The sequence below is a fragment of the Battus philenor genome, unplaced genomic scaffold, assembly GCF_028537555.1.
Source record: "Battus philenor isolate CCGP_79_NKW_IND1 unplaced genomic scaffold, ilBatPhil1.0.hap1 SCAF_22, whole genome shotgun sequence".
In the NCBI taxonomy this organism is placed as follows: domain Eukaryota; kingdom Metazoa; phylum Arthropoda; class Insecta; order Lepidoptera; family Papilionidae; genus Battus; species Battus philenor.
Genome location: NW_027181685.1, coordinates 4,188,817 through 4,203,160, shown reverse-complemented (window position 1 = coordinate 4,203,160; position 14,344 = coordinate 4,188,817). Strand labels below are relative to the sequence as shown.

The following is a 14,344-nucleotide window of genomic DNA, read 5'->3' as shown; positions in this document are numbered from 1 at the left end:
TCAAAATGAGTCCCTTAGGTTATATGGTTGAGGCGAACGAAACGTTAAACTAGAACAGCGTTTTTAAATTTTCCGCTAAGCTGATATCTGAGAATAACTAGGCAATAGAGGAAAATTTTTTAGCAAAAAAGGTGGGCTCGACGATGATGCTAATAATGTAACGGTGAAGCTAGTTTAAAAAACAATTATAATCAAATAATTGATTAGTTAAAGTTTATTCATATTTTAAAACCCTCTTCTACCTAATAATATCACATTAATATTAGATTTATATATTAAATTACCACTTTTATTAATTGCTGTTGTTCATCATCTTATTGAAATTTTATTATACGCTCCTTAAATAAGCAGATGCTACAGATTTTTTTATCGTTTAATTGTTCTGTTTTATGGAATCTTTGGGTGTGCTTTTCTCAGTAGATAAATATTAACAGAGCCCTTATTAATGAAAACAGGTGGCAAAATAAATCAAATTACAAGCGAAATTTCTTAAATTATATATTTTTTTGTTTGTCTATGGTCGAGTGTCTAGAATTTTGTATCTAGTAAAAGGGTCACTTATTTAAGAACACTGAGCTAGAGCAAAGCGTGCGCGCGAGACAAGGGAGCCCCTGCCCGGGCGGGGCTCCCTTGTCTCGCGCGCACGGCAACAGGCGATGCGCTCAAGGCCGCGTCATTTCGTGTTTGCGAATGATTCTTAGAATCGTCCGATACGTTTTCACTGCGTGTTAGTGAAACAAGACAACTGACTCTTTTTTTTTTCTAAGTGCTAGCCAGCCTCATTATAATATTGAAATTGAATTTAAAATTTTTGCCGAAATGCATCTCAGCAGGTTACATTAACCAATCATCATTTGAACAATCAGAAATCATTGTTGTCAATTAAATATCTTTTAACTTGAAGATGAATAAAAAACTTGTCCTGTAATACTTAAAAAAAACCTTAGATTATTTTATTGTATTATAGATTATTTTATTGTATTATGCTTATAGTTTGACAGCAGTGTTTATATTTTGTATAAATGTCAGTGTAAATAAGTAATTAATTAATTATAACACACATTTGGAAAAAGCTATCCCCGCAAATATTATGGTAGTGTAGAAATGTAAAAAGTAGTCTGTCCTCACAATATATATTCCAAATGATTCGCGAGAGACATATTTGTTTTCGGTTACCATAACGCTAAGTTTTTAGATTTAATTTTTCCCACATCACCAACTAAGAATTGAAAATAACAATAGTAAAGTCCCTGAATGCTGGCCCCGCAAGATCAATCATCCTGGTGATCTTTGGAGGAGGCCTGTGATTTACTGCGGGCGTTCATCGGCTCACATGACGATGACAAATGTAAAATGAACGAAATAATTATCTTATTCAGTCGTAAAACCGCGTGTAAATTTATCAATAGAGCAAGGGGGAAGCATTTTCGCAGATAGCAACAACCTGTATAAAAATTAGGTTCCAGCTAAAAAAGAGCCCGCGTCGGTTGTGCAGCGGAGAACTACGTCGGTGACGTCGCGAGGCTCAAGGTCGACTGGTCAAGCCGCGCCGCACAGCGCACCCGTTCCCGCCAAAACTAACAAACACGTGGCTGTATTGACAAAAATTAACCTACTTACAAAATATATTGGAAAAAAATAGATATGTTTAATTAACGCCTAGTACATATCTATTCCGCATATCAACACTGATTCCGAAAGCCAATATACTGATTGCTTTATGAACAGAATTGCCGCTTCCTATGTAAATTCATAATCGCTAATTATGATAAATTTACTAACCTCGGCGATAAAAAAAAAACTAAATACGTTATGTAAGTGACAACGTGCACGAGATTATAACCTATTTTATAAAAAAAAATTCAATTATGTAATGAAACTATTCTAGGCTTCAATGTTATTGTGCATTAAAAACAAAACTAAACCAAAACACAAAGAAAATACTTTCACATTATTACGCAATATATTCCCGCCAAACGTTCAATGAAGCGATTCGCGCCATTTCTCGCTAGTAGCTATCCGACCGATTGAGAAGTTAGCTCACGCTTGTGGACGTTATTCGAACGGCGACGTATACAAACATCGGTCGAATTGTATGCGTAAATCGGACTCGCGTAAACACGCGAGTGTGCGTAAACAAAATGGCCTTGGGAGACCCGCGCATGCGCCTAGCGATGATTCTGTACAAACAACACGCACACAACATGCTCGATACCAATTGTAAAAGCGGCCATTATCACCAAATTGCTGTTTTTAGACTAAAAATCCAGTAACAGGACATTATAAAAACGTATAAAAATATGTTAAGGCAAGATATATTATAATTAATAAACATGCCCGGGATTAATAACCATGCTGATTTCCACGTGACAAATATGAGACTTACATTTTTTACGCATGTTGTGAATGTGGTATTTGCCCGAACATACTATTATTTACTTATCATAAGTTATGTTTCACAAAAGTCTTAAAGTGGCCATATTTTATTGTTAGCAAAACGAGGAGTTTAATACTCCTGGGTTCAAATTCACTAACAGCCGGTGAGCCGCGGCTATTTTAGTCGACCTAAATATCTCCACAGGCGTACGACGCCCTCTCTTTCGATACAATTCACTTGTTTACCGCTGATACTGAATCATTCCAACCACAATGGCCTTTATAAGGGAGACTAAAAACTGTTTTGTACGACTTCATACAAACCATATGTCGTGTGGGATCCACACACGACTGTGTTTTTTGTTATTATTTAAAGATGCTCATAATTATTCACGTAGCGCTGACGGCGGGACTTGACAGCGTTTTCATTTGGCAACATTTCAAAGTTAAATATGACACGAATGCAATGCACGCGCTCCGAAGGCCGCGGACGTGGGATACATCCGTCTCGTCCTTACATTATACACAACTGGCATCCCGGAGTGGAAGAGGAGAAAAAAAGGATAGTTAATTGAGTAGAAACATGAAGGATCCCGTGTAGCGTCAAATTAGATTTTTTTTGCGTCACGACTTCGAGGCGAGGGCGTGAATGTTCAAGTAATTTTTCGGGGTGTTTTGTCACTGTCTTTTGAAGTTTCAACAAAGGCCGCATATTCGTCATAAAAATATAAAATGTTGATTTCACTTACGCACTGCTCAAAAGAAAATAGTAACCGAGCTCTTTATGATTGTAAAGAAAGCGGTATCGCCGCGTTACACGGCCGGTGAAATGTAGTTTACCCAAATTGCCTCTCGTGGAACGTGAATGTTTTATGAATTGCAATTCTTCTGTTGGCAAGTGCATCCTTTTCATACAATGCAAGTTAAGTTGGTTTTGTTTAATAGCTACATCATGTAATAAGGTTATTAAACATTGTTGGGTACAATAACCTCCATACGGTAGAGAAATTAGTAGGCGGGTATAAAAAAGAGAACGCAATTTCAACGGCAGACGGCGCCCACGCCAAACGTTATTGTGGATTTGCATACTCGGTGCCAAAAATTCTTGTAAAGACAATTGCATCACAACGAGGGCCGCGTCGGACGTGTGACGTACGGCGTCCGCAGAGATTACGTGCGCCGGCCGCAGCACGGAGCTCCGAAACAAGTCTAAACTTGATCAGGCGCGTTCATGATCGCTACAAGCTTAGGTGTGCGTATGATTGTAAGGAGAGGTGGGGGGAGTTGGAAAAAACTGGCGCTGATTTGTGAGACGTGGGCGGAGGGCGTCCCGCCACCAAACAGGTTGGTGCCTCGGTGCCCTAACGCGTTACGCTTCTTTATTTTTTTTTTATATCCAGGGCTGCTTCGACATTTGATTGAGGGCATCTATGTGTCACGTAATATTATCACTTTATTTACAACAGAGCGAGTTACTAATAACTTGGCATGAACTTGTCACTTCCTGACATATAACAGTTTCTTGTCCCCGGTTAAGATTTTCCGGTTTCTGCAGCTAGCCCTGTTTAAAGTTGGAAACGATGATTAGTGCATTTGGTGTCTTAGGGAATGCGACTAGTTCGCATTGTGATTACAAACCAGTTCCGAAACATCTAGGTCAAGTGAAAGGCGTTTCGATGTCCAAATGAGCGACGCGGATACGGCGTAATGCATGCAAAGGCCGACGCAACTCCGTAGCCTCCATTCATATCGAGAGATTCGTTTATGTACTTCCACGGGCTTCCTACACCTTCACTGCCACGCAGTAAAATACCCTAGTGTAAACCGACGACAACAGACTGTTCGCTATTGCTTTCAAAAAATTAACATGGTTATGCAGGATTAGCATCACGACAAAGTTTTGTACCAGCTGTTAGGTCTACCAAATATATTTTTCTGTGACTGAAACTTTAGAAACTCAATTTCAATGGTTTTTCCTGGCAGATTTTCTCTTCTTTTTTATTTATTAATCTGTATATAATATGCTTTTATTCCTTCACCGTTATTTAAACTAGTATAATTTAAATATTAACACTTTTTAAAAAAAAGAAAGTGTGACAACCCTAGGGAAGTCTAGTGCAACTGGACGATAAATATAAAAAGAGAAACAGAAACTGATCTCGCGCTGTACGTACGCAGGAACATATAGACGGGCTGCTACTGGTTTTTAGCCGGCCCTAAACAAATAAGTGACAAGTCGCAGGTAGCGGACATTGTATCCCTTTTAACATTCGTTAAATATTATCTGATATAGTTTATTTGAATTGCGGTAAAGTTTAAACTGCCCTTCGCGGCTCACGTGTGTTTTAGTTTTTAGCTGTTTATTAATAGAGCGATGATTGACGGCGCTTCCGTGTTTGTGTTCCGACGCTTTGACGTAAACTACATCTTCAGGCTTTGCTACGTTTGTAAAACGTGAGAATCACTTCTCTAGCTCTAATATTATTAACCTTTTGGGCTCTAAAAAAACTCGTCGGAACTGAGTAAATAACGCGCAAATAATAAAAAAAATATAGTGATTTTTTAGCAAGGGAATTACATAATTAAAGAGTTTTATTTTTTAATATTACAATTGTCATTATTTACATGTGTTTATAATAAGAATAAAACTTTCGAATTATTAATTCTCAACAATTTACAACACAATTTTATAATAAATTAAAGAATAAAATTAGAATTCGAAAAATGGACGGATACGTATATATGCAAGTGGTGCCGTGGTCTAATAGCGCGATGACTGAGTAAATACATATATTTGAGTCTTTCAACCATTTTTGCCGTACGATGAGGACATGACTGTAATGAACCATCAATTAAGAGCATAAAATAGGTAATAAAAAATTCGTTGCACAATTATTGTGCTGTGACGGTCAGCAGCTGAACAATGGTGCAGGAAGTGTCGTGGCGGCGGCACCGTCGCAGACGACCGACTCACGGGACAGCTCATTTAATTAACCTATTTACGCTTGTTGTTGAACAAACATAATGTTGTTGACTTTCGCTCTCGGCGCTCTCTTGTTGTTGCGCTTTTTGTTGCATTATATTGTTGCTAGTAGTTTCGTTAACTTCTGGTTAGTTGTTGTTTGGATATTGATTACTTTGTGTGTTAAATTGAAAATGAATATACTGTTGGAAAGGAAAGGAAATGTATGTGTTTTAACCGACCAATAGTCTGTGTATTTATAATAGTGTTTTTATATTATTAATACATTATATTAAAGAAATTACTATTAATTTGACTTTTTGATTGAATCTTTCAAGAATAGCAAAACAGTTAATTGTTGACAGCTACTTTGGAACTGTAATAATAATGTTATGTTTACCAGACGTTGTCAGTCTTAGGTATCAAACCGGGCGGCTAATTGAGACTGTCTAGATCGAGGCACCGCGCCTGTACCCGGCACTCCGCAATTATTCAGATTTTATCTGCTAAACAGGATGTTATGAATTGGCGGTTAGACTAAATTTGGTTAGAAAATTACTGGGTAGGTATCACTTTGGCATTTTCTGAACATTCGAAAAAATGGAATCAAACAATGGAACGAAGTAAGATCATAAATATCATCATTTCATCTTTAGATGTCCGATTTTTAGAAATGCATTGTTTCTATGCAAATAAAGCAACCTAACTAATATGTCATACAAATGTTGTATTATTTGAACAAGTTCGTATTAGAATAAAAATGTTTACTTCAAACGAGGTAGATGTTTGACAGTTTGATTTTTTGACTTTTAGAAAATATTTTACTGCAACAATTTTTTCTTATGAAAAAAAAATGTTATACTGTTGAACTCAGAGTACTGTCCATGGTTGTACTGGACCCCAACAAACACCCGACATAGTTGATGACATGTACCATTTACTCATTATTATTAACATAATCACAATTTCACAATCACCACGTCAGACGCCCAATGCAAGGCGTCTCCAAATGTCGCCACGTTGCCCGGTCCTATGCTGCCCGCATCTGCTTACTTCTCGCGATCTTGACTTTGCTGTCGTCCGCCTAGTGGGGAGCCTGCCCAAGCCGTGCCTACTAGTTCGTGGTCGTCACTTGAGAACCTTTCATCCCTAACGGACGTCGATTGCACGTGCGATATACTGCGCCCTCCGTTATTTCAAACAAGCAATTTTTCGAGCTACGTTTGTGACTTTAGTTCAGCGAACACCTCATTACAACTTACATACAAATATATGTAGGTACATAAATATAAACTTAAATACCTACATACACATTGTCGTGACACCTGGCAAATAGAAATATTATAAATTGATATTTACATTACAGTTGAGTTTGTCGAGGTCTGAGCTGTGAAGCCTTGACAGTCAGTTTAGGTGGTTATCGCATTCCGTCTTTGTCCAACAGATGTCAACAACCGCGAGCGTGCGTTGCGAAACGTTGGTTTGTTTGTAAAAATGTCTTCGACTTGACCCATATACGCCGGCGTGTGAACCGCGCGAGTTGGCCTGCGTGAGGTAAATATTGCGTGTCCGAGCAAATAAGCCAAGCCGTTTCGCGTGCACTTGACAGAAACCTTATTCGATAAGGGCGATAGCGTCCCGTACTGTTTGCATTAGATTACCCGGGCAATGTCGGGGAGAAATCTGGCCACCGATCAATATTTGCTAGACGTGTTGTTATGCAGAATTTTGTTAGCGTCCCGATAACGAGTTATCGCTTCAACTGATGTCTAAGGGCAATATTTATTCTGTTTTTCTCTAATACAACTCACTATATGTCGATGATTTCATATTCAAAATAAGAATCTCCCGGAATAAATGCACAGCAACTAATAAAATATTATTTAAGATAATAACTGTTAATACACATTCATAATTCATGCGATCGCAACAATATTTGATACAGTTGATATCGGCGGTGATTTTCAGTATGCCATATAAGAGGTTGTTTTGGATAGGCCATGTGATTTTTAAGTTTTAAATTCTCGAGTCTTTTGATTTTTTATCCACTGCTCAAGTTGAACACAATAAGTCACAAAAATCGTTGTAGATTAGATAATGGTTTAATCCCTATGAAATAATTTAAATAATCATTTTGTACTAAATAACTTATTAACTTTTAATCAGAAGCAGCGGTTAACGGTTGTAAATATATTATGTTGCGCACTGAAGAAATCTATCAACGGTACGTAAATGTACGGCGAACGTGTCTGATTTGCGTGGAAAATGACTTTCATTGGCGGCGCGTTCTCGCTGTAGAAACTTTAGAAACTGTTGGCTGGTGGCGACGTAACTGTGGAAGTGAGGGACGAGGTGGTCGCGAGCCGGAACGTGGCGCCGCTGTGCTGGCCGCAGCGGCTGGAAGTGGCAACGGCTATATCCACTTACCACCTACCTTATAATCATTTACATAGTCCAAAAAATAACATTCAAAAAATATTACATACAAGGTTATGTTGTAAAAGCTTAAATGGTGTAAAAGTATAGTTCACTTACTAGCAAAAAGTTGTTAAAATTTTAAACATATTTGCAATTATCCTGTATATTATCGATTTGGAAAAAAAAATATTGGAATGCGAAAGTCCAATAACTACCGGCTGTACAGAAGCTGCAAGGACAGATAGTAAACAATAATTTATTTTAATAAGTAGTAGTAAACCGAATTTTGATAATGCTTTATACTGCTATACATTACACTCATAGCAATCATTTTGTACATTTATTAGTAATGGTCTTTGGTACATTTTTACAATTGCTTACGTGTTTCAACATAGTAATAATAATGTATGCCTTTTAAATTGTTTCCCAATAAAAGTTTTCTTAATTGCGTGTGCTGGTAAGTCTTAAAAAATATTGAAATAGAAATGGTGTTCGTAAATTTTAACTGCGTTAATTTTGGGGTTAACTAAAAAGCTTCGCGTGTTTTGTAAAGAAATATTTATAATAAAAAGAATGTACTTTTTTTTTGGTGTTTACTTCCTTGCTTTCAAGAGATAAACTTGTAAATTGTATTTGTAAATAAATCATTATGTGATACTTATCAAAAAAAAATTTTTTTTTGGTTAATATTGCTTCAACAAAGGTGTAATATTTATTATGCCCTGTGTTATGTTTGGGTTTGTGCTCTATAATATTACTATCTGTGGTACAATGTCTGCATGTATAATATTATCAAGATTTGAATAAAAAGTGTATAAAAAGGTTCGTGATTTAAGACCGTTGTTGACCCTTTTAAATTTCCATATATCTTTCCTCGTTCACGTTAAGTTGCGACATGAGTCGAGTGTCGAAATTTCACAGATCGAGATAATGCTCTGTCACGAATGTAACGTTGAAGCCATGCATTAGCTGGCCCCACTGCGAAACATTTCAATTTAAAGTATACCTAACCCTCGCAAACAATGAGGAGATTTTTTTTAGTTTAATGTATTATACAAGTATTAAGCCATTAACGTAATAAAACGAGTAAACACTGGCATAGTGGGTCGTGGGTTCGATTTCCAAAATTTTCGAAAATACTTGTGATAATTTTACATTTCTAATATTGACCAAAGAGGTAAATTGTATTTGGAGTACGACCTTATTCTAGGCTATGTTAGTTTTACAATACAAATTGTATTCTAATTGTAAACATGCCGAGATTCCTAGTTAAGGTCCATTGGAAATATATAGGGAGAGGCCTATGACCGTCAGTGTACGTCTAATGGCTGAAATGATGAAGATGAACGTGGAGTTTGGAATGCTTACTCAAACTACCTGTGACTAGTTACATCAGTCTGTTTTTAACTGTTTTAATTTAAAATCGTATTTGATCCCTTCCAAGAAAAAAAGTATTTATTCCGATTAAAATTATCATTGTTAATGTAAGTCGGTACGCGGTTTAGAGTATTCGAAACCAGAATATCACGGTGCAAGGTTACAGTCCTGTGGGAGCGCATGCCAAAGTTCAATGCACCGCGACCATTTTGAGATTATTCGCGCGACCTTTCGCGTTGCGAATTATCACAGACTTTCAGCGTTTGGTGGCTCAGTTCTTCCAAATAAATCATGAATGCTCCTTTATTCATTTTACGCGACATGCAAGCGCTAACTTGAATTATTCGAATCACATATAAAGAAACTAATTGTTTGAAACTCTTCGTTATAAGATCACAAAAAATATGCACTCGTTATAATGTTTATTATTAGCCTTAGGTTTCGCGAATCCGGAATAATCCCCCGCCCTTTTTTAAGCGATTTCCTCACTGCCTTTTTTCTAAGATTACCCACTATTTCCGACAATAACTTGTAAGAATAGTCACGCTTCTAACAATACTAACTTCCATTCAGAACATTTTACTACGTGATTAGAATGATTACTAACACGTTATTAATCACAAAATTTATTGCAGTGGTTTAGGTCATACAATATTTATTTTACGTCATTTGTAGCCTGTCAGATGCTTTCACATTAAATCTTACATGTAAGTCAAACAAAACGAGAAAAAGAAGTTGAAGAAGCTGTGAGGCAAAAAACCAATTTAATATCCTTCTGTTTTTGCGCTGTTGCATTTTTTACAGGGCCGCGTATTTACAGAGTCCTGCGGGGTCCGTGCGCTAGGCCAAGGTACGGCCGATGAACCGTGGTGGCAGGGTACGACGATACGATTGAATACTTGGAACATATTCATGACGTTATATACGCAAGTGGTATTCAATATAACTTATCTAAAACATACATATAAATTACTCGGTAATGGATACCTAAAAATTACAAATAAATAAGAGTTACTCAGAATTCGTGACATGTTTAAGACAGAGATAAACAGCGACAAAGAACCCTTTAGCGTTTGTTTTTTGCATTGTTAAATTTAATTATTATCACAAGAGAATAAAAATTTAAAAATGAGTATAGCCAAAATAATGTGTTAAGTCAATACAGGCCTAATTAAAATTTCTTCAGAAATACACATTTTTTGCGGGCCGTGAGTAGTGAAAACCTGGCGGTGTTAAATACAAATAGAGTCAAGTGGAGAAACATTTATGCGATACGCATATTAACACAATTGATTTCATTCCGAACGCATGTGCATGCTGTCGACAGGTGTAAATCGATATATATCGGTAGCTACCTGTTTACCTCGATGTGGAAAAGGATTGCTATATTTGCTTATATTTTTTATTCAATGACATCGTTGTGTGAGTCGTCCTTTACAGGCGCAAATGTAAATGTTTGAATGAACCTGCTATCTCACACTGACACGCCAAAGACAATAACCCACGGTATATGTAACAGGGTGCAACTGGAATGCTTTAATAAATACAAAAGAATAAACATAACTCCTTCACATACCGTGGACAGCGCTCTACTAAATTTACAGAAGCAAATTAGGCCAAACAATGAAGTCACAGTGATGTATTATGAATATCGATCAACATATCAAACATTTTTGGTTTAGGTCTATGAATATTTATCATTACTTTGTTTCGGATGTTTGATGACAACTAACTTGAACAATAGGACATAGAGTAACCACATTAAAAGATAATACGAATGGGAAAAGTCACTATTGAAAACTAAGGCTTAAAGATGATAGTGAAATATAATATACAGGGTAATTGGTTAAAACTGTAGCAGTTTTAAAAGGGTGAATTTGCAACACATTTGTCAGCAAAAAGCTTTCACACCCATTTCCCATCAATCTATAAAAAATGATCTTTATGAATTGTTACATTAATTATTTTTTTCTTTAGGAATGCGAGAGGTCAATTACTTGTGTCAGTACAAATTTTGCAGGCACAAAGTACATAAAAATTCATTTTCATATGTTGTAATTAGAATAAGCGTTATCATCTATAACCAATTACACTGTAATAACTTTGACTTATGTATTTAACGATGGGTAATAGATCAATTACGACTCCTTTCACAAGGTTTTTTTTAAAAAATATAATGATTGATTAGTAAAAGTAGGTACTGGTTCCACATTATGTGTTGCAAACATTAATCGATTCACTGGGGCAAGGTGCGTGCGGGGCCCTAATGAGCCAATAATAGAGCACCCGCGGCGGCGAGATGAAAGCGCCGAGGCGGCTGGCGGCCGGCTCGCATCAAAGGGCCGCTTTATCCGCCACTTGAACTAGCGCGGATCGCCGCCGCGCACTCGCTACTGTGCGCCGATCTCTCACTCGCTGCACGTGTGATAGGTTTTTGTTGAATAAAAAGAAAATGTTTGCGGCGACACCAACGGCGTTTACACTTGCTTTCATAGGTTGATTAATATTGAAGGTTAATAAGTTAATCTGTCCGATGTCATATCAATTTCGGATATCTTTAAAATCATATCTTGCAAGGTGTAAAATATTTTGGATACTTTCTCTTAACTGTGATTATTTTGTTTCACATTTTTTTAATTACATCGTAAAAATACTACACTATAGTTATATATATGACAACTAACTTTACAGTTTCAGCATTTAACCTTATACAAGTTGGTCAATAATAGAATCAGTATTGAAACCAGCCGCAAAGTGCTGATGATCTCTGCGTACATGTGAAATCATAGACATAAATCCTACAGTATTTCGCTATTGCGAAAAGTCTATTTGAGCATTTGATTTCTTATCATACCTTACCTAACATGTAGCATGTATATTATGTGTTTAGGTGAACAAATAAAACTATTACTTTAATATCTCTTAACGTTTACTGTTAATGGTTGAAAGAAGGGAATAAAATGAAGCTATTATTCGCCAAGTTGCTTTCCCGGTTTATAAATAGGAAAACAATTGCGATGTTTACATGGTGCAACTGAAACATACTTGCACATTTTTGTTTAAAGTCGGAAATATTAATCATTGTTTTGTTTATGTTCTTCAGTCCATAGATTCAAAATTAAGAATTATTGTCCCTGCTAACATAACAATAACTAAAAATATTATTAAAAACATTCAGAAGCGATTACGATCACGGCCATTTCTATGTCTTTATTGTTCAAGTTAATCTTTTATTTGTTATGATTTGATCCTTATTACAACAAACTGGTAGAAGTAGCGTATTCCCATCGTTTAAATTCAAATTTTGAATACACGCGAGATGAAATTACTTCATAAATCCGTCGAACAATAAGAGGGATGATGTTTCTACTTGTAACGGACAAAAACGGTAGCTAAGTGCTTTGTAGAACAAAGCCGCTCCATTGTTAGGTCTCCATTACCCATTGTCCGGTCTCCGAAACTGAACATCAATATCGGTTTCTTACAGTAAACACGCTGTACCCCTTTTGTTGGCTGACCTGTGCGCTGTAAGATGCGACCTCTGGACCAATTTCGGGAGCCTCTGTGCCGTCCTAGTGTCGCTCACAATGGGAAGAAAGGGATCGGTTAGGGGACACGATGGAGATGCTGAGTACAGTACGAACAATGGGCACAAAGAGCGGTGTATGTTTACCCATGAATACGCAGTACAATGGACAATGGCCGGTGCTATGTTAATAAGGTAACAGGTTCAAAGCTTTCTTTCATTAGATAATTCTACTTGTATAACGAATTCGCGTTTCAAGTTAAATCGTGCGTTTCAGAGGGCGAGAGCGCCGTGTAATCCTAACTTTATGTAAAACGGCGGCGGCCGTGTGTTGCCATGTGAATTGAATATATTATGCCCCTGTTGCCATTATGCGCAATGCTTGTTTGTAATCAGACGTGCTCTGATCCCAGCACGCAGCATTCGCATGACTAATTATGACCTATATAAATTGATGACCATGTAACCCACTTGTTCGAGCGCCTACTTACCTAAGGTCGTACTTTAAATTCAATATTTTAGGTGACGTTTATCAAGGTATACTCATATTACATCTTTTACGTTTAACATTAACAAAAAATGAGTAAGGTGTCCACCGTCTTGAATTGTACCAAGTACAAATGCGAAATCCATGTACGACTCAACACTCGAAATGTCTAAGTAGTTGAATGAAATTGAAAGGTAATTAATAAAATGTTAAAGTTATATACCACCTGTATATAACTTTAGTTGATGTTTATGTACCGGGTCCACTAGAGTTGAAGTTAACGCGATACGGGCAGCGCGACATTTGGCAGCCCGAGTCCGAGCCACTGTTGTGAGCAATGATTATCGGTGTAATGACTTAGAAGTCCGCCCGGGTGCCACATGGCCTGGATTAGCCCTCATCGAGTTACGTCCTCGGATTACCAGATCAGTTTCCTGCCAGTCTAGTCGCGAGTGGAAAGCATGGTCGCCATTTTGAAACGCATGACGCTAGATTACGCATTATCTTAAGTGTTCGCAGAGACGCGTCGCCAAACATAATGGCTTTGTAAGTGGGATCATTTTTTCTCAATTAAAATCTGTGCGACTCGTTAGTTTTAAAACTGCATAAGTGTTTCCTTTTTAAACTTGAGTGCTTTTTTCCACGAGTGCCTGAAATTGTGTAACAAGTTCACAAAAAGAAAAGAAAAAACAGAAAAAAATGTTAAGGCCCAAAATTTGGGTTAGGTTTCATGAAAGAGAATAATTTTATTGTGTTTGTTCTAGATATTTCGGGCCACCCAAGTTGATTGTTCGAATTAGAACAGTGGATTATGATCATGAAATAACTTTTTTCGAGTCGGAATTCTATTAGCTACATTAACTTTAATTAGCATACCGCTAACAAACAACACAAAGTGTTGTAACGTGAGAATAGTTCGAATGCAGAACGTAAATCAAAACTTAAGCCCGCCAATAAAACGCGACAACGACAACTACCCCATTCTGCCACAGAACGATTTTCCACATAAATATATTTTTTACGACAATATTATACAGGGCTTGTTCGACGTTTAATTTTTTTTATTTGGGAATTTTATGAGGTGACCGCTCGTTAATATTCGACAAATACTATATTTTAAAACGTGTGAAAGTAAAACATTGGGGGGGTCGTTGGACGCCAATAAAAGTATAATGTGACGCGCAGTGAAAGGCCGGGG

General features: G+C 37.0%; 1 protein-coding gene across 1 annotated transcript in view; it reads right to left on the bottom strand.

Annotated features, from left to right (window-relative positions):
• The window catches only part of dap (dacapo), a 51,950-nt gene that overhangs the window by 3,445 nt on the left and 34,161 nt on the right, over positions 1–14,344 (bottom strand). The gene's annotated exons all lie outside the window — the stretch shown is intronic.